Below are 23,571 nucleotides of genomic sequence, written 5' to 3' on the forward strand. Positions count from 1 at the left end.
CAAGACCCCATTGCTGCAGATACCACACAGCTTTGGTCATAGAACAAGGATATATTAAATTGGAACTAAGCTAGAAAGTCATTTTCTGCTTGTGAGCTCTCATAGTGCCTGAAGGTGCTACTCAGACTGTTGGAGAGAAAAAAACCCAAACTCTCAATGGTCTCATCCAGCTGTTATGCTGGCTACAATACTGACTCACCAGGCACGATATGCCAACTGGTGCAATAGTGGCATAACTATATTGGGGTAACCAACCAATTTGTGATCACACTGGAGACCTGGTGCATAAGAGGGAATATGTACCTGATACTATAAACCTGGTCCAATGCCTGAGACTGAGAATCTTGGACCCAAGTAGGGATTATACTGCCATTGTTTCCCCATATGTTTCCCTAGATATACTGTCTGACTTCCTTCTACAGATTTACATTTATATTCATAGACTAATGCCGTTCTCAGGCTGGGCTGAGGAAGCTCCCTTTTGTAGAGAGGGATGATTAATTCTGAGACTTTCAATGCTGAGTGACCATCAGATGCTCCACTCTAAATGGAACGTCTATATCGCTCTCCCCTCCCTGAGGCCAGTTATGTTATGATTGAAGAGGGGGCAAAATTAATTTTGTAGCTAGAGGGAGGAGAAGAATGTCATGAAATATCACGACCTATCAGATCCAGATATGATAAGGCTGTTGTGTTCAGGAACACACAGCGGCTGTGGATACCTGAACAAGATTGTGCCCTTCCATCATGGATACAGGAGGTGCCAGAGGATTTAGTGACTATTAATGTTTATAGGAAGCAATGCCGTTTTCTTCAATGGTGTAGACACTGGCGGATTAATTCAGGGGAAGAAAGAGTTCAGAGGGAAAGAAAGGGGAGATACCAGAGGGTAGTGGGGTGAATAGAATCACAATACATTGTGAATATGTATGAAACTGTAAAAATTCATCCCCTTTGTCTTTTTTTTGGCTACCAGCCACATGTTTATATTTTTCCAGCCCTTTACTCTCATACATTCATCCTTCTCTCTAAAGCCAGTCTGCGGTAGACACTGTTTCATGGGATCATAGCTCCTTTAACCCATTCCACCACTCCATCTTTTAACTGAGGATGTTAATCACTTACACTCCCAGTAATAACCTAGTCCCCACATGTGATTTCTCTATGATTGTTATTTTATAGTTATTATGTTTCACTTCCCTTCTCCTTGTGCCTTACACTGTATTGATTCTTACATATCAGTACGGGTTTTTTTTTTTTTTATCTTGTTCAATAGATATTTTCTCTGTGTATATCAGGAGGATGGCATTAAACCTCCGTTGTGAGTTGTATATGTCCCTCAAAGACCCATGTGTGAAAGGCTTGGTCCCTAGCCCATGAAGCTGTTGGGCAACGGAATATCGAGGTTGCAAGACCCACTGGAAGTTTCTCATTCCAATAGGCTGTGATTTTGAAGGGATATTGCGATCACCATTCTCCCTATTCTCCGTCTGCGTCTTGTGCACCATGAGATGACTAGTGTCTTCCACCACATGCTTCCACTGTGAAGTCTGACCCCTCAAAGGTTCAAAAGTCCACTGACCACGGACTGAAACCGCTAAAAGTATAAGCCAAAATAAACCTTTTCTCTTCTTAAGCTTATTTCACACAGATTGAAATCTGATTAACACGATAGCTTTCAGACAAGGTCTTACTTTGTAGCTCAGGTAACATTAAATTTATTATTCTCCTGCCTCAGCCTTTAAGTGCTCAGATTACAGGCTTGCAACGAAATACCCAGGTTTAGTGCAACGTTTCTTAGCTACAATAATCTGTTTGTAATTGTTGTCACATACAAAGCTGTATTGTTCTCTCTTTTCTATGCTACCAATATCACAAATTGGCCAGGCTTGGTGTCCTATGACTGTAATCCCTGGATTTGAGATGCAGAAACAGGCAGGTCAGGAGTTCAAAGTCATCATTAGCTACACAGGTAGTGTGTAGCCAGCCTAGGCTACAATGGTCCCTTCTCAAAAAAAAAAAAAAAAAAAAAAAAAGAAAAAGAAAATTCCACAAATACTCTTTCCATATTTGTACCTCTTAACATAATTTCATACTGACAGTTATTTTGTATTGCTACCTTTCAATCAGATTCAAATGATATTTATATACCATCACTATAGAATCACAGTAGCCTGTACTAGTTCATAGATCTATGCCCAGCAGAGAGATTGATCATCATGTTTTTGCACTGCTATAATTTTAACTTGAATGCACTCTGGCAATGCTTGGCAAGAGGACCTGTGGTAAAGAAAGGCTCCTTTATTTATCTTCTAAAATCTTTGTTTCACCTTCCTTTGTATGTTTATTTTATTTCTTAAAGTTTCATTCATTTTGCATGTGTATGGGCGCCTCGTCTGCATAGATGGCTGTGCATTATGTGTGCGCCACGCCCAAGGAGGTCCGAAGAGGGCCCAAGGAACTGGAGTTACAGGTGGATGCTACAACTGACCTTCAGTCCTCCAACACAGCAGCATGAGCCGTCTTTCCAGTCCCTCTCTAACATTTGTGTCCAGAGACTTGCTGACAGCATCCTTCTAGTGCTCTTGTGTGTGGCTGGTCACCTTTTCTCCATGTTGCTGGCAGCCTCTTAAACTTTGACTCTATCGGTTACACGGGCCTTTGCAGGTTCAGTCTTTTTTTTTTTTTTTTTTTTTTTTAATATTAACAACGAGGCAGATCTCATTACGGGTGGTTGTGAGCCACCATGTGGTTGCTGGGATTTGAACTTGGGACCTTTGGAAGACCAGTCAGTGCTCTTACCGGTTGAACCATCTTGCCAGCCCACCGGTTTAGTCTTATCAGACTCCTTTGAACTTCTCGGGTTTGGATATCTATTTGCTTGCTCAAATTTGAATTTTCAGGCATTGTTTCTTTTCTTTTTTTTTTTTTTTTTTTTTTTGGTTTTTTGAGACAGGGTTTCTCTGTGTAGCCTTGGCTGTCCTGGAACTCACTTTGTAGACCAGGCTGGCCCCGAACTCAGAAATCCGCCTGCCTCTGCCTCCTGAGTGCTGGGATTAAAGGCGTGCGCCACCACGCCCGGCTCGCATTGTTTCTTTAAATAAATTCGCCTGTCCCTTCTCTCTCTTTCTGTACGAGACTTCCGCGAGGCACATATTGGTCTCTCAGATGTTACTGTGGTGTTTCCTTAGGCTTTCCTCTGCTTTGTTGTTACTTCTAAATAATCCCAGATGGCTTATCGGTGACTTTTCTGATTTCTTCTGCTGATCATATGAGCCTGTGAATTTCCTGTGCTGGGAAAACTGCACGTCACTTATTGTGTTCAGTAGCTCATGAATTTCTATTTCCTTCTCTTTTTGATGTTCTCTGTCTCTGGGTTAGTGATCTCACTTTATCTCCCCATTAATTTACTGAGCGACTCATCTGCTTTCTCTTGCACACTGTGTTTCTTTGAAGTTAGCATTTTGAACTATCAAGAACTTCATAGGTCTGTGTTGGTTTCTGGGAGCTGATTGGTTCCTTTGGTTCAGCTACGTCTATCTATGACTTCACCTGTTTTGGGTTTTGGTTTGCTTTACTCATCTGACAGAACCAGCCCTCTGTCACAGTCCTGAAGAGCAGCTTCATAAGGGAATGGCCTTTACCCGTCAGCCTAGCTGGAAGTGCTGGCTGGCTCTGCAACCTTTGAGGGCCTTGTTATCAATGGGTTTATGGTATCATTAGTCTTACCCACAGGCTTCTCCTTCAGGAGCTTGTGATCTCTTGCTCCCTCTGGTGTGCGTCTGTGGAGCTACAGGTCTCCTGGGATAGAAAGGTCTTGTGTTCTGTGTCCTCCAAACATCCACAGTACAGACAGTCCCCACTTTACAAGGGGTTGAGTGAAAAGTCCTCTACTAAGGTCTGCATTCTGTAAACCGTTGAATTGCCGCCTCTCCCAGTGCAGTGACGTATAGTCCAACATGGCAGAGACTCAACTGCTCTGCCATCAGCCGTATGACAACAGCAATAAGCAACCAGGACCCTGCAGTGTCCCGGGGAGGGAATCTGTGATGTCTGGTAGGTCAGAAGTGTCAGATGAACGTGATGGTGATTCGTGTTGCTTTCCAAAACCTGGAATCACCTAGGAGGCAAGCATTACATGGCCTTTGGTTAAGTCTCTAAGGGATTACACTAAAAGTGGGCGGTACCATGACCTGGGCTTGGATCCCGGATTGCATCAAAAGGAGAGGGCCAGCTAAGTTCAAGCATCATCCCTGCCCACCCCCACTCCCCGATTGTGGGTGGGATATGACTGTTTCCAGCTTCTGCTGCCTTAACTGCCCCAACAAGACAGGTTGGATCTTGAGCTGTGAGATAAGATGAGCCCTTCAATTCCGTAAACTGCTTCTGCTGGAGTAGTTTATCAGCAACAGAAAAACTGCTTGGACAATGGGCTTTCCAACTGTTATTGTAGCATGGCAGACCCCGCAGCCTTATCAATCTGGGCTCAGCCCCCCATCAAGAGACTGATCAAAGAAAATAGCAATAGTGAAGGGCTGGAATATGAGATGCATTCAGGGTGGCTACAGTGTGAAGAGAACAAATACAGAGATGCTGTGACCCATCAAGTAGATCTTCATGGTACCAACATGAGGTTTAGATGCAAATAGAGGGCAAGGGGTGTGTGTAACCAAGCATGTCCTGTGGAGGGGTGGCCCTACCTGTCATTGACCCATCATTGCCTTCAGTTTAGTTAGTCCTGCAAGTTGGCCTGACAAGTCAGACCTGTATGAAGTTTCTTCCTCTGAGATGGCTTTCTCTGGGCTGGTTGTAGGCTCAGCCCCGTCCTTCTCCCACTGTGAGATCCTTGGGCCATTCCAATTTCTTTAGGACTATTATTTCAACAGTCTGATCACCAAAGAGAGGGCCCATGTGTCTCTCCTTAGAATATCTTCCCTTCTGCTCTTTATAGGGAATCTGGGTTCTCTTTTGTGACTACTTCTCAGTCTCTCTTGATAAATAGATTTTAAAAATGGACTCAGGGGCTGTCAAGAGGGCTCCATAGGCAAAGGTGCTTGCTGCACAGAACTGATGGCATGAGTTCAATCTGTGAAAGGAGAGAACTGACACAATACTGTTTCTGAATGTCATAAGTGCACAGTGGCACATGTGCTCTCTACCCCTGACATGTAACTACATGTCGAATTGAAAAACCAACATCAGGCTCAGTGGTTAAGAGCACTGACTGCTCTTCCGAAGGTCCTGAATTCAAATCCCAGCAACCACATGGTGGCTCACAACCATTTGTAATGAGATCTGATGCCCTCTTCTGGGCTGTCTGAAGACAGCTACAGTGTACTTAGATATAATAATAAACAAATCTTAAAAAAAAAAAACCAAACAAAACCCCCAACATCTTGTTGACTACTCACCCCTTAGCTTGTCAGGGATGGCAACTGGAACCTGGTAACTATGTCTTCCCTCACTCTTACCTCCTAAACCAGAGTGTAAGAGCATCTTCATCCATGCTGGCCAGGCTGGAGTCCAAATTGGCAATGCCCACAAGGAGCTACACTGCTTAGAACGCTGCATCCAGCTGGATGGCCAGATGCCAAGTGACAAGATCATTGCTGTTGGAGCTGAGTCCCTCAGCACCTTCTTCAGTGAGACAGTGGCTAGCAAGCATGAGTCCATGGCAGTGTTCATAGACCTGTTGATGAAGTTCGCCCTGGTATCTACCACTAGCTTTTCCATCCTGAGTGGCTCATTACAGGCAAAAAAGATGCTGCCAGAACTATGCCTGTGGCTACTACACAACTGGCAAGGAAGTCATTATTAGCCTTGCCTTGGACTGAATTTGCAGGCTGGCTGAGCAATGCACAGGGCTTCAGGGCTTCTTGGTTTTCCATAGCTTTGGCAGAGGAACTGGTTCTGGGTTCACCTCCCTGCTGATGGAGGGGCTCTCTGTTGATTATGGAAAGATGTCCATTTGCCCGGCCTGCCTTCGCCATTTCCTGCCAATGCCATTAAACCTCACAATTCCATCCTCACCACCCATGCCACTCTGGAGCACTCTGATGGTGTCTTCATGATAGGCAAAGGGGCCATCTATAATATCTGTCATAGAAACGTCATCTTGAGCACCCAACCTATACTGACCTCAACATTAGCCTTATTAGCCAGACTGTGTCTTCCGTCATTGCTTCCCTCAGATCTTATGTGGCCCTGCATGTTGACTTGACAGAGTTCCAGGCTAACCTGGTGCGTGACCTCTGCACCATTTCCTGCTGGCCACAGATTTTCCTGTCGTCTCTGCTGAGAAATCCTACCATGGGTGGCTTTCTGTAGCAGAGATCACCAATGCCTGCTTTGAGCCAGCCAACCGGATGGTGGAATGTGACCCTTGCTGTGGTAAATACATGACTTTCTGCATGCTGTACCTTAGTGATATGGTAGCCATAGATGCCAATGCTGCCACTGTCACCATTTAGACTAAGCACAACATGCAGTCTGTGGACCGGTGCAGTGGCTTCAAGACTGGCATTAATTACAAGCCTACCTGATAGGGACCTGGCTGAGCAACACCACAGCCAGTGCTGAAGCCTGGGCTTGCCTAGACCGTATGTCTGACCTGATATCTACCCTGTGTTCTTTTGTGCAGTGGTCTGTGGGTGAGGGCAATGGAGAAGGGGGCGGGGTTCTCTGAAGCCGATGAGGACATGGCTGACCTGGACAAGGTTGATGAGGAGGTTGGTGTGGATCCTGTCGAAGGAGAGGGCGAGGATTCCCTTGAGCCCCTGTAGCATAACAGACTCTCAGAGTTTCACATTCAACACTGGCTGACAGGCACCGATGCTTCTATTTTATCTTTTTTTTTTTTTTTCCCTGTGACCATGTCTCTTTCTTCAGTGTATCCCTGTATTTTTTTCCCCATAATGTCTCAAAATAAAAACTTTAAGTAAGAAAAAAAAAAAAAGAAAGAAAGAACAAAACAAGCAACAATAAAAACAAAAACACTCAGGAGGAAGTCTATACGCCATTTTATCAGAGCTTGAAAGACACACAACAGGGCAGAAAAGAGGTGAATCTCAGCAGCTGATGAGAGCAGGGAGCTGAAGGAGAGAGAGAGAGAAGAGAGAGAGAGAGAGAGAGAGAGAGAGAGAGAGAGAGAGAGAGAGAGAGAGAACTGGAAGATGCTTTTGGCAGCAGCTCCATGGGGGACGGGGCAGGGTATCTTAAAAAAAAAAAGAGCCAGGATGGCCAGACTGTCAGGGAAGGTTTGCCCCTGGCTGTCGACTGGTGTCTGAAAAGGAGGTGGAAAGAGGGAAAGATTTCTCTTCTTGAACTAGAAGTCAGAAGCCCACTGGCAGCTTGGCCAGCTGTAACAACTGCTGAGGGAATGCCCAAGTCCAGGAAGTCATCGAGGGATACATATGGCTCTCACTAGTGACAGTGGGGATGGGGACACTGTTCCACAATGTCTCCCCAGTAACCGCTCAAGGTCAAGAGCAAGGCCCCCAGGGAAGGAGTCGGTGGAGTCGACTCTGTGGAGTCGGTGAGTGTGAACCTCCCTAAGGGCGGGCCACACCTCATTGTCTTTACAATAGCCACAGGTACCACAATGGCAGGAACCCTCTCCAAAGGGCTACAGAGGACACAAATGGAGAAGATGGTTCCTGAAGTATATCTGAGTTGATGAGGTAAAGCAGGTCAGGGTGGCCAAGATGGCCAGCAGGTGAAGATTCTTGCTATTGAGCCTGAAGACCTGGGTTAGACCCCAGCTACCCACACAGCACTTCTGCCTGTTGTCTTCTGATGGCTCTATGCACCCCATGCCCTGCGGGTTGTCTTTCAAGGCAAATTTCCAATACTCCCAGCTGTTTCCCCACATGTTTCCAGCCTTTAGTGGCAACTCTGAGCATAGGCCAGACCCTAGAGGCATGAATACTGCATCTAAAGTATAATCTTTTTCCTTCGGTGATGGTTGTCACACTCAATCAAATGAAATTCACTCAGACATAACTCTACAGAAGGGCAAGCAATTTGATGACGACCAATTTATCCAGTTATATCTTGACAAAAAGAAAGATAGATTCTTACTGAGCCTCTATGAATGATATTAATTAAAACAGAGTGACTCAATCAAAGTATCTGCTCATGAATCTTAAGAGATAATTAGAAGTATGATGTTGAAGGGTGTTTTGTCCTAGAAAGCACAGTTGGTTAAACTGCAAGGATGAGAGAGATGCAGAGGAGAGAGAGGGCATCAGATACTGTTCACAACATTACATCTGCCACTCATCCATTCAAACTAGTTACATATATATATATATATATATATATATATGTGTGTGTGTGTGTGTGTGTGTGTGTATGTGTGTGTGTGTGTGTGTATATGTATTTGGAGGAGGGAAGGCAGGGTTTAGGTACATAATTTAGGCTGGATCTTGTGACACTATAGATTCAGTCCCCCTTTGAATGTATCACTATTCCTGACTTTAGAGGACTGGACCAGACATTTTCTGCTCTGGACTAAAGAGATTTTCCTGTTTCCAGTAACAAGGTCTTGACAAGGTCAACCAAAAAACCTAGGTTCTCTTCCCTATTGTTTTTATGGCTAAGAGTCCTGTTCGTAGAGCTCAGAAACCCTTCTACTTGGGATATGCATTCTGTCTCGATTTCACGACTCCTTGTGTGATGGTTTGAATAGGTACAGCCCCCATAGACTCATGTGTTTGAATTCTTGGTCATATGGAGTAGCTCTGTAAGTTGGTATGGAAGTGTGTCTCTATGGGGGTGGGCTTTGAGGTCCTATATGCTCAAGTAACACCCAGTATAGCATGCAGTTTCCTCCTGCTGCTTTCAGATCAAGATGTAGATCTCTCAGTTACCTCTCCAGCATTATACCTGCCTGCCGCTATGCTTCCTGCCATGATGATAATGGACTAAACCTTTGAAACTGTAAGCCAGCCCCAAGTTGAATGTTTTCCTTTAAAGAACTGCTGTGGTCATGGTGTATCACAGCAACAAGACCCTAACTAAGAGACTCTGTAACAGTGTCTCTGGTCCATCCCCATCCAGAGGACCAGCCTTGGCAGACTTGACCATTAGTGCCTCATGGGCTGCCCTGTGTCACATGGGAAGCTGAGACTCAGTATCCACAACTGTAGACTCCTGGGCTGAAGGCTGACATCCTTCTGAGGCTAACTAATCCTACACCGACCTCACTGCTGTTCTAAATCCTGATTCCTCTGGCACAACTATATGTTTGTGATAAGTCACGTGTATGCATTGTTTTTTTGTTTGTTTGTTTGTTTGTTTTTGTTTTTTTTGAGACAGGGTTTCTCTGTATAGCTCTGGCTTTCCTGGAACTCACTTTGTAGACCAGGCTGGCCTCAAACTCAGAAATCTGCCTGCCTCTGTCTCTCAAGTGCTGGGATGAAAGGCGTGCGCCACCACGCCCGGCTGTGTGGAGTTTTCTAATGCAGTGATATTAGCGATCCATGGTGATGCATTATTGTAGTGATTTAGTGTTACAGGCATTAAAGACAAAATAGAAGAAGTGCATACCTTGGTCAAAGAAAATGTTAAATCTAAAAATCTCCAGGCATGAAACATCCAGGAAATCTGGAACACTATGAAAAGACTGAATCTAAGACCAATAATTGGGATAGAGGAAGGAAAAGAAAACCAGATCAAAGGCCCAGAAAAAGTTTTCAACAAGATTATAGATTTCCCTAACCTAAAGAAGGAGCTGCCCATCAAGAAACACACAAACGGGGGCTGGTGAGATGGCTCAGTGGGTAAGAGCACCCGACTGCTCTTCCGAAGGTCCAGAGTTCAAATCCCAGCAACCACATGGTGGCTCACAACCATCCGCAACGAGATCTGGCGCCCTCTTCTGGAGTGTCTGAAGACAGCTACAGTGTACTTACATATAATAAATAAATCTTTAAAAAAAAAAAAAAAAAAGAAACACACAAACACCAAGCAGAATGAACCAGAAGAGAAATTCCCCTCATCACATAATCATCAAAACACCAAATGTACAAAACAAAGGAAGAATATTAAATGCTGCAAGGGAAAAAAAAAAACCCCAAGTAATAGAGAAAGGCAAACCTATTAGAATAACACCTGACTTTTCAACAGACACTATATAAGACAGAAGGACCAGGGCAGATGTTCTACAAGCTCTGAGAGTCCACAGAGGCCAGCCCAGATCACTATACCCAGCAAAACTTTAAATCACAATAGAGAGAGAGAGAGAGAGAGAGAGAGAGAGAGAGAGAGAGAGAGAGAAAGAGAGAGAGAAAGAGAGAGAGAGAGAGATTCCATGATAAAACAAAATGAAAGCATTATCTGTCTATAAATTCATCCCAACAGAAGGTGATAGAAGGGAAACTTCAATCTGAAGAGGTTAACACCCAAGAAAACACAAAAGATAAATAATCTTAGACTAGCCAATCAAGGGTGTGTGTGTGTGACAACAACCACACAACCACACAACAAGCAAGTAACAGGAATCAGCAAACACTGCTCATTGATTACTCATTGGTCTCAATTCCCTAATGAAAAGATAGAGACTAACACTACTCATTGATAACTCATTGGTCTCAATTCCCTAATGAAAAGATAGAGACTAACGGGATGGATGCAAAACCAGGATTCAACCCTGTCTCGAAAAACAAAAACAACAAACAAACAAACAAGCAAACAAAAAACCAGGATCCATCCTTCTGCCGCATCCAAGAAACACACCCTAACATCAAGGATAGATATCACTGCCAGGTAAAAGGATGGAAAAAGATGTTCCAAGCAAGGGACCTAAGAAGCAAACACAGACTTCAAAGTAAAACTAATCAGAGGAGATATGGAAACACACTACATACTAATCAAGGAAAAAACAATCCACCAAAAGGATGTTGCAATTCTTAACATGTATGCACCAAACACTGAGACACCCAAGTTCATAAAAGAAACACTACTGCAGCTAAAATCATATACTGACCCTCATACACCGGTAAGTGGGAGACTACAATACCCTACTCCCATCAAAGGGAGTCAATGACAAGAAACAAGCAAAGGCAAGGCTGGAACCAATAAAATAGAAACAAACAGAAAAACAATATAAACATTATAAAGAACCAGTGAAACAAAGAGTTGGTTCTTTGAGAACATCAATACCCTTTCCAAGTTAATTAAAGGGCAGAGGAAGCTCCATGTTGTCAAAAGGGAGACATAACAACAGATGCTGAGGAAATCCAAAGAATCATAAAGACATACTTTCAAAAAAAATATTCCATCAATTTTGAAAATCTAAAAGAAACTGATAATTTTCTTGATACCTACCACTTACTAAAGTTAAATCAAGATCAGATAAACAATTTACAAAGACCTATAACCCTAGTGAAATAGAAGCAGTAATTAAAAGTCTACCAACACCACTGCCCTAAAAAGCCATGGCCAGACAGGTTTAGTCTATCTGATATCCAATCACACTGCCTAGCATTTGGTGGTTGGAGGCCACGTGTGCAGCACAAACTTACCTAAGTCATTAACAAAGATGGGTACATAATAAACACTTACTTACTTATTTACTAAGTCCTAAGCCATTAATCAAGAAGCTAAGCACGTGGTCACCACCATGGTCTCCATCCACTCTTACCTTACACAATTCTTTTCTTTTTAAAAATAACATCTTAATCTATTTACCTTTCCTTTACTGGTGGACTTCAAATGGTTTCAGACTGGAGATGAAGTTAGAGTTAAGCTGTGTGACACTGATGGTTGGGAATGAAAGCCCTGGCTGGAGGTAGTGACCCTTGTTTTGCAAAGTAAGCTACATCATTTCTTATTTTAGGAGGTAGCCTTGGAATCATTCTGGTTTCATGATCCCTTTACATCCTCTGAAACTTTTGGCAGCAAATCCTTCCTAATACTGCCAAAGGGACACTTTTCTTGCTTGCTTGACCAAGTTTGTTCTCAGAATTTAAGGGGAAAAAAACCCAAAGGCTATTCATTCTTTATTTTCTCTCACTCCCCTCCCCTTTTAATTTTTTTGATAGGGTTTCTCTGTGCAGCCCTAGGTGTCCTGAGACTTACTCCATAGACCAGGCTGGCCTTGAACTCACAGACATCTGCCTGACTCTGTCCTCTGAGCAGTGGGATTAAAGGTGTGTGGCACCAGGACTAGGGTTCCTCTCTTTTCTTTGTCCTTGTCCATCTCTCTGTCGCTTGCCTGTCCTCTGCTTTCTCACACTTTATCAACCAGAGTTCTTACAGGGGGCAGACAGTTGACAGTGTTGTGCCAGGGAAATGTTAGTGATTCCTCAAAACACACTCAGGCCAGGCAGTGGTGGAGCATGCCTTTAATCCTAGCATTTAGGAGGCAGAGGCAGGTGGATTTCTTTATTCTATCTCGGGGCTCCCCAGTGCACCACCGTCATGCAGGACAGGTTTGGTGGTGGGGGAGCCCCAAATGTCTATGGGTCAAGGCTTTATAGTGAGCAGCAACCGGGGAATAAATGTGCAAACATCTAATTGGAAAGCTCCCGTGGTCTTTAACATAATTGGCTGGTGTTGGGAGTCATATCATAAACTTAATTTCTGTTCTCCTCTGCATTGGTAGTCGTTTGGCAGGGGGTGGGCATGTGCAGGTTTGTTGGGGGAATAACCTGGAGATTGGGGGGGGAGTGTAACCTGGAAACTCTGCTCTTGTTGAGGATTAGCCTAGAGACTAGAGCTAGGCTCAGACAGGTTCTATTGTGGGGGACAACTTGGAAACTAATGCTAGATTGGTCTGTTAGTCTACCTGAGTTCAAACTTAGGTCAGGTTCTCTAAAATGGAGTCTGAATTTAAAAGCTTTGGCATCTCAACAGAAAAGCTGGCACCATCTCAGTGGCAGAGGAAGAAACGTGTGCTAGGTACACTCTGAAGGGAGACACCCAGAATTACTAATCTCATTTGATGCATCTCTCTCAACAAACCAACCTTGTAGTCCTTCCTCTGACCTTGAACCGCACAATGAAACCCTTGGCTTAGGTTACACATTCCCCATTATTGAATAGGCAGGAGGAGAATGTTACACAAAAAAGAGAAGGTTGCTGGTAGGAAAGAGTGATGATGCTGTATATAATGGTTGCTAAAATTTTAATTTGATCAAGATTATGCTAAGAAAAAAAAGCAGGATGAGGGCCCATGAGATGCTCATTGGTTAAAAGCACTTGGAATGCAAACCTGACAACCAGAGTTCAATCCCCAGGAACCACGATGGAAGAAAACTGACTCCCAAAAGTTATTCTGTGATCTCCACGTGTGCACTGCATGTAAATGTCACCTTTGTTTCCTCAGATGAAGTGATGAGATGAGAGCCATACCCAAACTGTGTGAATACATGGCTTGGGTTGAACCTAGAGAACTTTCTTTTCTGTTCTAACTACCCCTAGGTCTAGGCCTGGAATCTTCTATCCTCCTTACAATCATACAGTCTAGTATTTCAAACTGAGAGATTCAATCTGGCTTCTCTTGGATTCTGACTGAAATTGCTCTGCCTGGCTTCATACTAACTTTAACAATATGTTCTAATCTTCTGTTTCCTTCTCATTTTCTAGCTCATTCTGCCTTCACCTGTGTCTAGCTTGTTCTCTCTATAACCTGTTTCTGTAAAACTGTTCTGCTAAAACTGCTGTCCCCCCAAGTCCCTTAAGTAACCTCTCTTCCCCTGCTGTTCTTTTGTAAGCTGGGTGTATACAATCTGTGACTCATTCTGTCAAATCTTTCTCTGATTCATCACTTTGTCTGCCCCTCAATTAGATATCACTTTCAAATATGGATTTTTCCTTCTACAAACTAACTTTACCTTCATAGTTAGGGATTAAAGGTGTGTACTAAGAGTGTGTCTGTATTCCAGCCAGATCATATTGTAATCCAGTGTGTATCTGAATTCTAGCTGGCTCATATCTTGTTTGTTTGTTTTTTTTTCTTTTTTTTTTTGAGACAGGGTTTCTCTGTGTAGCCCTGGCTGTCCTGGAACTCACTTTTGTAGACCAGGCTGGCCTTGAACTCAGGAATCTGCCTGCCTCTGCCTCCCAAGTGCTGGGATTAAAGGCATGCGCCACCACTGCTCATATCTTTAGATGTGATCCCTTGCCAGAGCAACTTTGTTGCTGGATTAAATTTCCTCTATAACTGTGGTACACACACACACACACTAACACTTGTAATAATTGTCAATAAATTTTTTTAAAACTGAGGATGAACACATCTTAAGGCATAGAAATCTCATTCTAGTAAGATACTAGTAAACACTGTCACACTTGGTTACAAAGAGGGTCTTCATTGCATTCATGCTTTGTTGTGGGTTTTCCCTCCCCTTCGTTTTTATTTTATGTGTATGGGTGTTTTGCCTGCATACATATCTGTACAACACCTGTGTGCAGTGCCAGTGGAGGCCAGAAGAGGATGTCAGATCCCCTGGGACTGAGGTTACAACTAGGTGTGAGTCTCCAGGTGGTACTGGGAATTGATTCTAAGTTCCCTTAACCACTGAGCAATCTCTGTGGTGTTTGTTTGTTTATTTCTGTTTCATGTTAGCCAGAGGAGACTGGGTGAATGCATTGTGATACATTGACACAGTGAGACACTGTTGCAGGTTAAATGTGGTGGACTAAAGTTCTAGGTATCAACTTGAGTTTTGACAGTGTCATGAAAGGGGAAAAGGTGAACTGCATATTAACTAGAGTATACAGGGCTTAAAAGCACACAGAGCAATACCATATGGTTTAAGAAATTTATATACAGCATTAAAAAAAAAAGCATGGGGAGAAAGGAGTAAGCTCATGTTTGGAGATGACTCTCCCTTGACCTTCACACATCAGGGTGTCTGGCAAGTCGGTCAGTGATGGTTTTGTTCAGGAGCAGGTTCTTTTTGAAGACTATTTGTGTATTCAACAGCAGACTTAGAACATTTTAAAGGTGTCTTCTGCTGAGACAAAGTTTAGGCGTGCTTGCTGATCAGAACAAAGACCTCGAGTCCAGGACTTGTTTCCTCTAATAGCTCCCCTGTGTGTGCAGGTGTCCGCTGGCCCACTTCCCATCGCTCTATGGAAGATGGAACACAGAGTTTTGCTGCAGTGATGCTGATGGTGCTGCTGCTGTGGAGCACACTATCCTTTGTTCCTGACCTTGCAGTGGGTGTCTTCTGCCAGCATCTTAAATGCTGTACCAGGCTAATATATTAGTTCGCAAATAACGTAAAATATCCCATGCTTCAGAGCGCTTAACAATTACCATGTCAAGGTTAGAGTTTTCTCTTAGGTTTTCTTTTTGATTCTTCTGGAACCTGCCTGCATTTCTTAGCTCACGGATTCCTCCTGCAAATTCAAAGCTAGCTCCTAGCATCTTCCATCTGTCTCCCTAAATCACTCTTTCCATTGTCATATGATATGTGTGTGTGTGTGTGTGCGTGTGCGTGTGTGTGTGTGTGTGTGTGTGTGTGTGAGACTCTGATTGTCATGTTTCTTTCCTATTATGACCCTCATAATTACTTTGGGTCCATCCAGATACTCCAGGCTAATCTCATGTCAAAGTCCCCGAGTTAACAACAACTTCAGAATTCCTTTCCATAGGTAAGTAAAAATATCGCCCACAGGTTGTACAGAATAGGGCACGGCTATCTCTGGCCACTGGTCAGCTTGCCATTCTAACTAGGAAGTTACACTGCAGCCTGGAAGTTCCATTAATGTTGTCTACCTTAGAGAGACTCATACGTACACAAGGAGATCTATTCTAGGATGTTGATGCCACACTCTGTGTAATAGTGGAAAACTGGGGGGAAAAAACTTCTTTAGCGTCATTCAATTGTTTAAAAGATAACATTGACTTAAATATTGGCTGTGTGCCCTTGAGAAACTTACTTGACTTCTCTGTGACTTGTTTTCTCATAGCAGGACATATATCATAGGGCTGTATACAGGGGGAGGGGGAGGCTCAGTTGCTGAGTACCTGCCTAGCATGCACAAGGCCCTGGCTGGATTCCCAGCACTGCATGAACCAGGTGTGGCTCCCTGTTGAGAGGATACTGTGTGTGCTCTGAGCCACTCTGGCCTTTCCATTTTACCAGAAGCCTTTTTCTTCATTATGAGGCTGGAGAGTGATTGTGCATCTGGCGGATAAGTGAAGGTCACCACCTGTCTCGTACCAACCACGCAGCTCAGACTGACAAAGGGCTTGTTCTTGCAAGGAGGAAGTGTGCTATCATATAGATTCATTAGGATGAACTGAGACTGTAGGGCACATAGGCATATTAAAACCTTCTCATGGGGCTGGAAACATGGCTCAGTGGTTAAGACCACTGGCAACTTTCTGAGAGGACGAAGGTTTGATTCCCAGCTCCCATATGGCAGCTCACAACCACCTGTAATTCCACCCCCATGGAATCTGATGCCCCTTTCTGGTCTCTGCAGATACTAGGTGCACAGGTGGTCCACAGAAGTACATGCAGGCAAAACACACCCGACACATGGAATGTTAAAGACTTTCAAGTCAGCTGTACTTGTGAATTTACCGTCATTCAGTGAGTTCTTACATTGTGGATAGACAATGAATTTGTCTGATTCTTGAGAGACACACACACCTCTGATCCCTGCATCACCAGTGTGGAGTCAGGGGGAGCAGAAGAAGGTGCTCTAGGCTACATGAGAGTGGTACAGGGCAAGGGCTATTTGAATGTTTATCGCTGTTCTAGTAGAGGGCTACCTGAAATGAGCCTGTAACGCTCCCCAATAATTAAAAGGGCATTCTATGTTCTAGTGAATGCATAGAGCAAGACGTGAGCAACATATACTGTATGATACCATTCACATATGCTAAAATCACATTCACAAACTACAAAGCCACATTTCAGATTGTTCTTGGGCAGGGAAAATGTGCAGTAAGAGCCCAGCCCACACCTGCATGCCCATGCTTCCCTGTGAAGAAAGAAAGATTTCAGCTGCTCTTGACGTTTTCTTCCTTCCTTCCTTCCTTCCTTCCTTCCTTCCTTCCTTCCTTCCTTCCTTCCTTCCTTCCTTCCTTTCTCTCTCTCTCTCTCTCTCTCTCTCTCTTTCTTTCTTTCTTTCTTTCTTTCTTTCTTTCTTTCTTTCTTTCTTTCTCTTTGAAAAAAGATGTTTATTAAACAATTTTAATTGTCATAAAATGATTAAAATGGGTTTTAAAAATTAAGGCTCTTCTCTTTCTGTGGATTGCTAGACAATGTAAAAATAATATCAATCAACCCTGATGAATGCTTTGTTCCTAAGTTAACTTTCATAAATTCCTAAGTTAGCCAGGCGTGGTGGCGCACGCCTTTAATCCCAGCACTCGGGAGGCAGAGGCAGAGGCAGGCGGATTTCTGAGTTCGAGGCCAGCCTGGTCTACAAAGTGAGTGCCAGGACAGCCAGGGCTACACAGAGAAACCCTGTCTCGAAAAACCAAATAAATAAATAAATAAATAAATAAATAAATAAATTCCTAAGTTATTTTATAATTTAAGATAAAAAGTTGGACTATAAATGATAATTAATACCCATATGTACTGACATACACTGACCAGGTATACAATAATCTAGGTGAGTGGTTACACAAAAAATATCCCAGTTAAAGCATACATTTTGACTTTAGCATTTTAATGTCATTATTTCTCCACACTGTCATGATTCCCCTAAAACTGAAATAGCCTGATACAGGAACGCTAACTTTGGGCTCTATATACCCAGAGGGATGACTGACTTGGCTGGCAGTTAGTCGGATTATATATTTTTTTAAATGCTCTAAGGTGAATTATCAAATGATTCAGAATTACATGGCATGCAGTATCCAAAATTATGGCTCTGATGCATTTAGATTTACATTAAGGACGTTTTCTTTCTTTTCAAATATCAATTTTTTCCATTCATCCAATTTTTAAAAATTATTTTATTTTTTTGTGTCAAGTACGTTTCTCCAACTCAAATATGCCCAGGCAATGAAAACACAGCTCAGTTCATCTGATTACATGCTGTGCGCCTAGATTGGGCAGATCTACCGCTACACTACCATCTTCCACATCTGAGACCCCTTAGAAGTTGCCAGTTCTCCAGACCATGTGTTCCTGCTCTGCTTTCCTTCTTCCTCCTCTGCGTCCTCTCCCTCTTCCATTTTCTCCTCCCACCTTCTGCTCTACCTTCCCTCTTATCTGTCCAATCAGCAGCTCTCCTTTATTTTACAAATTAAGATGGGAAGCAGGTTTAGAGGAAATCACCTGAGTGCTGACTCATTCCTTGTTCACAGCCACTCACAGGAGAATGAATTAACATTAAATATAATTAGCTCCAGAGCGATCCACAACATTTCCCCCTTCTCTTTCTTCACCCCAAATCCTCCCATATGTCCTCTCCGCTCTCTTTCAGACTCTCGGCTTATTTTCATCACTTGTGATTGCTTGTACATATGTATTTGTACATACATATATATCTCCGAATCTAACTTGTTGAGTTGCTTGTATGTATGCTGTGTTACTTGTATATATGTTTTCAGGGCTAATCACTTGGCACTGGACAACCAGTTGGTGTGCTCTCTCCCCTGGGGAGGACTACCTCTCTCTCTCTCTCTCTCTCTCTCTCTCTCTCTCTCTCTCTCTCTCTCGCAGCTTTCCTCAATGGCCTGTAGTTCTGCGTGTAGGGTTGAGACTTTGTGGGCTCTTCCCTGTGTGGCTTGACATGTCTATCGGTGTCATCCTTGCTCAGCTTACATTTGGACAGTCCTGTTGGTGAGACTTTACAGGTGTGGCTTCTGATGTTACTAGGGGACGCAACCTCACAGCAAACTCCCTGATCTTACAGTCTTTCCACCCACTCTTCCACAATGTTCCCTGAGCTAAACTTAGGTGTGGGTGGAAGCATTTTTGTGGATGTAGCCATTGGAACTGGGCTTACAACTCTGAGTAGTGATTGATTGTCGTTTTCTGTAGTGGTCTCTTTGTTGTAAAGAGAAATTTCCTTGATAAGGAGTGAAGCCCACACTTACCTATGGGCATAAGAAAAAAATGTTTATAGATACTTGTTAAAGTTTAGAAAGTTGTAGATCTAGATTCTCCAATAATCATGATTTCACTAGCATTGATTAGTTAGCTAGGTGTCCAGTTACCAGACATGGTAGCCCTCTTGTTGGGCTGCAAGTAAGTCTGGTGCGTGCCTGACACATGCACAGACCAGAAGAGGGTACTGGATCCGCTAGAACTGGAGTTACTGATAGTTGTGAGCTGTCACATGAGGGCTGGGATTTGAACCGCCAAGTCTCCTGGAGTAGTAGCCAGTGCCCTTAACTGCTGAGCCATCTATCCAGCTGCCCATTCCCCATCCCCACCCACTTTTGACAGGGTCTCTCTACAAGGTTTTGACTGTCCTGGAACTCACTGTGTAGATCGGGCTGGCTTTGAACTCACAGAGATCTGCCAGCCTCTGCCTTCGTCTGAGTTGAGGTATTAAAGGTGTGTGTCGCCATGCCTGGTTCTTTTTTTTTTTTTTTTTTCCGAAAGAAAAATTAAGGACTATAGAAATGTTCAGTGGTTAAGGGTGCACACTGCTTCTGTGGAAGACCCAAGTTGTTTTCTCAGTGTTCAAGTCCTTGTAACTCCTGCTCTAGGACACCTGGCGCCTTCGTTTGGCTTGCTACTGCACGCATGCGCACAACCATTCATCCGCGGGGTGGCGCATGCCTTTAATCCCAGCACTCCGGAGGCAGAGACAGGCGAATTTCTGAGTTTGAGGCCAGCCTGGTCTACAAACTGAGTTCCAGGACAACCAGGGCTATACAGAGAAACCCTGTCTCGAAAAACTAAAAACAAACAAACAAATAAAAACAAGACCACGAGGCACAGTTTTCAGTCTTGTTTTGATTTGCTGGTGACACAGGTGCTGTTAGGCTTTTATTTCACATCACATTTCATAATTTAAAAAAGGTATAAGGAACAGTGGGCCCCGGAAATTTTGGATGTTTAGCATTGGTCTTTGTTGCCCAGTGAACTGCACTGTGGGGTGATCAGTGGTCTGCCTTCTTTCATCAGCACATTCTGATGCTGGCAGGGGAGGGTCATTTTATGAGGCCAGGTAGGGGTTCCAAAGCTGACTGCCCCACCCCACAGCCCTGCACTGCCAGGTAACCAACCAGCCACCTGCACTCCATTGCAACCTTCTGGTAGACTCTTATCTATAGTCAAACAGCATCCACATAGATCTAGGAGCTTCTATCTCTTTTAGAATAGTATTTCATTTTGTGCCCACAAGCCTCTGGGCCGTGCCCATTCAGCCCTCCCACGCCCCGACCTCTGGCATTCATGAAATTTTCTCTTCTTTTCTCCCCTGCGCATCTCCTTGCTGTCTTCATAGCTCCGCCTTTCCCGGAATGTCACAGTTGGAGCTGCACAGACACAGCCTGCTAGATTCTGTCCTTTCACTAGGTGATGTTACTCTCTCGATCTCTGTATTCTATTTTCCTATGCAATATAGTTTAGGTCCCATTTACCTATGAATCCTGGCCACTTCCAGGATTTTTTTTTTTCAATTACGAATAAAGCTACTGTAAGCACTCAGATGCTTTGGGTAAAGACCGAGAAGCAGATGCAGGGTCATATGGTAAGAGCAGTTTTGTTTTAAAAGTTGTTTATACAAGTTTCGTTTGGTTACCATTTGTCCATGTGCCTTTCCCTTAGTATTAGGGTCACTTCGTCCTCACAGTGTCAACGTGTCTCCCTAAAATTTTACAAGGACACAAATACTAAGAATATTTCAATATTACCCTAATTCTCTTTATGTTGTTTATATAACTTGGAGATTGCTAATATCGGTTTAGTAAAAATTGTTAACTCCCATCTGGAATTAAGTATGGGTTCATAATTTCTTATGGACTTGTTTGCCAGTGTATTAAAATGGGCATATTCATTTCTGACTTTAAGGAAGCCCAGTTAAGGAACTGATTAAGTTCTAAAGGTTTCTGGTGACCTGATAGGTTTAGACTCTTATGAAAGAGACTATGGGAGTGCCCTTGGCCCTCTAGGAGTGAAGATGCAGCAAGATGGCTTGAGCTTTGAAACAAGGAAGGAATTCACCAGACGCTGGACTTACCAGCACCTTGGTATTAAACTTTTCAGTCTCTCGTACTGTAGCCAACAAATTTCTGTGGTATTAAATTACCTGATCTAAGGCATTTTAAACAAATATCTGCATGTGCCTGTACTGACTGGTTTTGTGTGTCAACTTGACTCAGGCTGGAGTTACCACAGAGAAAGGAGCTTCAGTTGGGGAAGTGCCTCCATGAGATCCAGCTGTGGGGTAATTTCTCAATTAGTGATCAAGTGGGCAGGGCCCCTTGTGGGTGGGACCATCTCTGGGCTGGTAGTCTTGGGTTCTATAAGAGAGCAGGCTGAGCAAGCTAGGGGAAGCAAGTCAGTAAGGAACATCCCTCCATGGCCTCTGCATCAGCTCCTGCTTCCTGACCTGCTTGAGTTCCAGTCCTGACATCCTTTGGTGATTAACAACAATGTGGAAGTATAAGCTGAATAAACCCTTTCCTCCCCAACTTGCTTCTTGGTCATGATGTTTTGTGCAGGAATAGAAACCCTGACTAAGACAGTACCTAATTACAGAGAAGAAACAGTTAACCACGGATTGCTGCCTCGGCAGAACAGATTGCTGCTCAATTTAAAAATTATGTCAGATAATTCTTGATGCTTTGGTAAAATGTGTCCTTTATGATATTAAGTGGATACATCTTTGTGGAGAGGCTGCTCTTTCTCTGGGACAGGCTCTGGGTGGTGTTGATTCCATGCTTATAATGGGCACCTGGGAGGCCAAGCTTTGAACAGAGCAGGTGTACCAGGAGTAGCCTTTGCCCCTCTTAACCAGCATTCCAACTGCCTTCTTGTGTGTGTGTGTGTGTGTGTGTGTTTTTCCTTCCAGGAACGGGTTAGGCAAGGGTGAGAAAAGCACTTGGCTCTGATCCATTATAGCTCCTACTTCCTGCCTTGGTGGTTAGATCTTAGGTGAACGTGGGATTCCCTTCCAGGTTAGAATTCTCCCGAAACCTTCCTGCCAGGTTTCTTAGGAAAAAAAAAAGTGGTTATTCACGAGATATGCCAACTTGTCTGCAGGGTGGAAACTAGAGCCACTGGAGGTACTCACGGGGAGGTCCAAGCTGAGAATCAAACCCATTAGAGATTGGCCAAGCAGGAATAGGGGTGGAAAGATGGAAACTTTCTTTTTTTTTTTTTTTTTTTTTTTTTGGTTTTTCGAGACAGGGTTTCTCTGTGTAGCCTTGGCTGTCCTGGAACTCACTCTGTAGACCAGGCTGGCCTCAAACTCAGAAATCCTCCTGCCTCTGCCTCCCGAGTGCTGGGATTAAAGGCGTTCGCCACCACGCCCGGCCGGAAACTTTCTTTAACACCTGGCTTTAGGGACTGGTAAAGAGCTTGCTATGCAAACATGGCACCTGGGTTGGATTGCCTGAACTTAGTAAAAACGCTAGACCTTGTGCACATGCTTATAATGCCAGCATTGGGGATGTGGAGACAGACGGGGGGGCCTTGGTGGTTACTGGCCTGTCACTTGGAGAACTCTAGGCCTGTGACACTGTCTCAAAAGACAAAATAAAACAAAAACAAAGCAACAATAACAGAAAAGTGAGTGGCACCTAAGAAACCCCGAGAGTAACTTCTTGTGTACATACACAAACACACACTACCCACCACAACCACACACAACCACACTCACACACAACACACATACCATATACATAAAAGCATGCATGGGCACACATACACCAATCACAAGAAAACCTCAGACCTATTTGAAGCCTCGGCTAGCATCTTGTAATTCACACACACACACACACACACACACACACACACACATACAGAGAGAGAGAGAGAGAGAGGATGCCAGAGCCAAGAGATTTTCTTCCAGTTTAAGGGGTGCCTTGACATTCTAAAGACTAAATGTTTTCTTTACATTAATTGATCAGTTGTTACAGTGGGAACGGCAAATGCCATGTCCAACTTGTGGAGGTCAGAGGACAGCTTTGTGGAGGTGGTTCTTTCCCTCTGCCTTTATGTGGGTTCTGGGAAGTAGCTTGGATCACTGGTCCTATGGGGCAGATACCCACCGAGCCATCTGGCCAGCCCTGTGCCTTGTTTTTTGTGAACAACAACAACAACAACAACAAATCCTAAAGTTGGACTTTGGGCTTTCAGTGGCTAGAGGTGAAGGTTGACTCCCGAGATGAATCACGGAAATGTTTGCATAAATGAAGCTGCCATGTCCACCAAGGTGAGACACCAGTATAAAGAGCAGTACCCAGTCATGACATTGTGCCAACTGTGAGGGGTCATGGTATAAAGAGGGGCTGGTCAGTTGCAAGTGTTCAGAGGACAATGGCGAGAATGACAGAGATGGGAAGTGCATGGAGAGAGGCTGGCAAAGCCGTGGCTGGCAGGCTTAGAAAAGCTGGAGGACCCAAATGATAGAAGGTTGCAGCTTCTCTGTCTGTACAGAACAGCAAGCCAAGTTCCTAGGAACCACACC

General features: G+C 43.8%; 1 pseudogene; it reads left to right on the forward strand.

Moving 5' to 3' along the window:
- The first annotated feature begins 5,500 nt into the window (after window positions 1-5,500).
- On the forward strand, window positions 5,501-6,782 carry LOC110284554 (tubulin alpha-1B chain-like; annotated as a pseudogene).
- The last annotated feature ends 16,789 nt before the right edge of the window (window positions 6,783-23,571 follow it).

The sequence above is a fragment of the Mus caroli genome, unplaced genomic scaffold (genome assembly GCF_978045245.1).
Source record: "Mus caroli unplaced genomic scaffold, Mus_caroli_1 scaffold_19, whole genome shotgun sequence".
In the NCBI taxonomy this organism is placed as follows: Eukaryota; Metazoa; Chordata; class Mammalia; order Rodentia; family Muridae; genus Mus; species Mus caroli.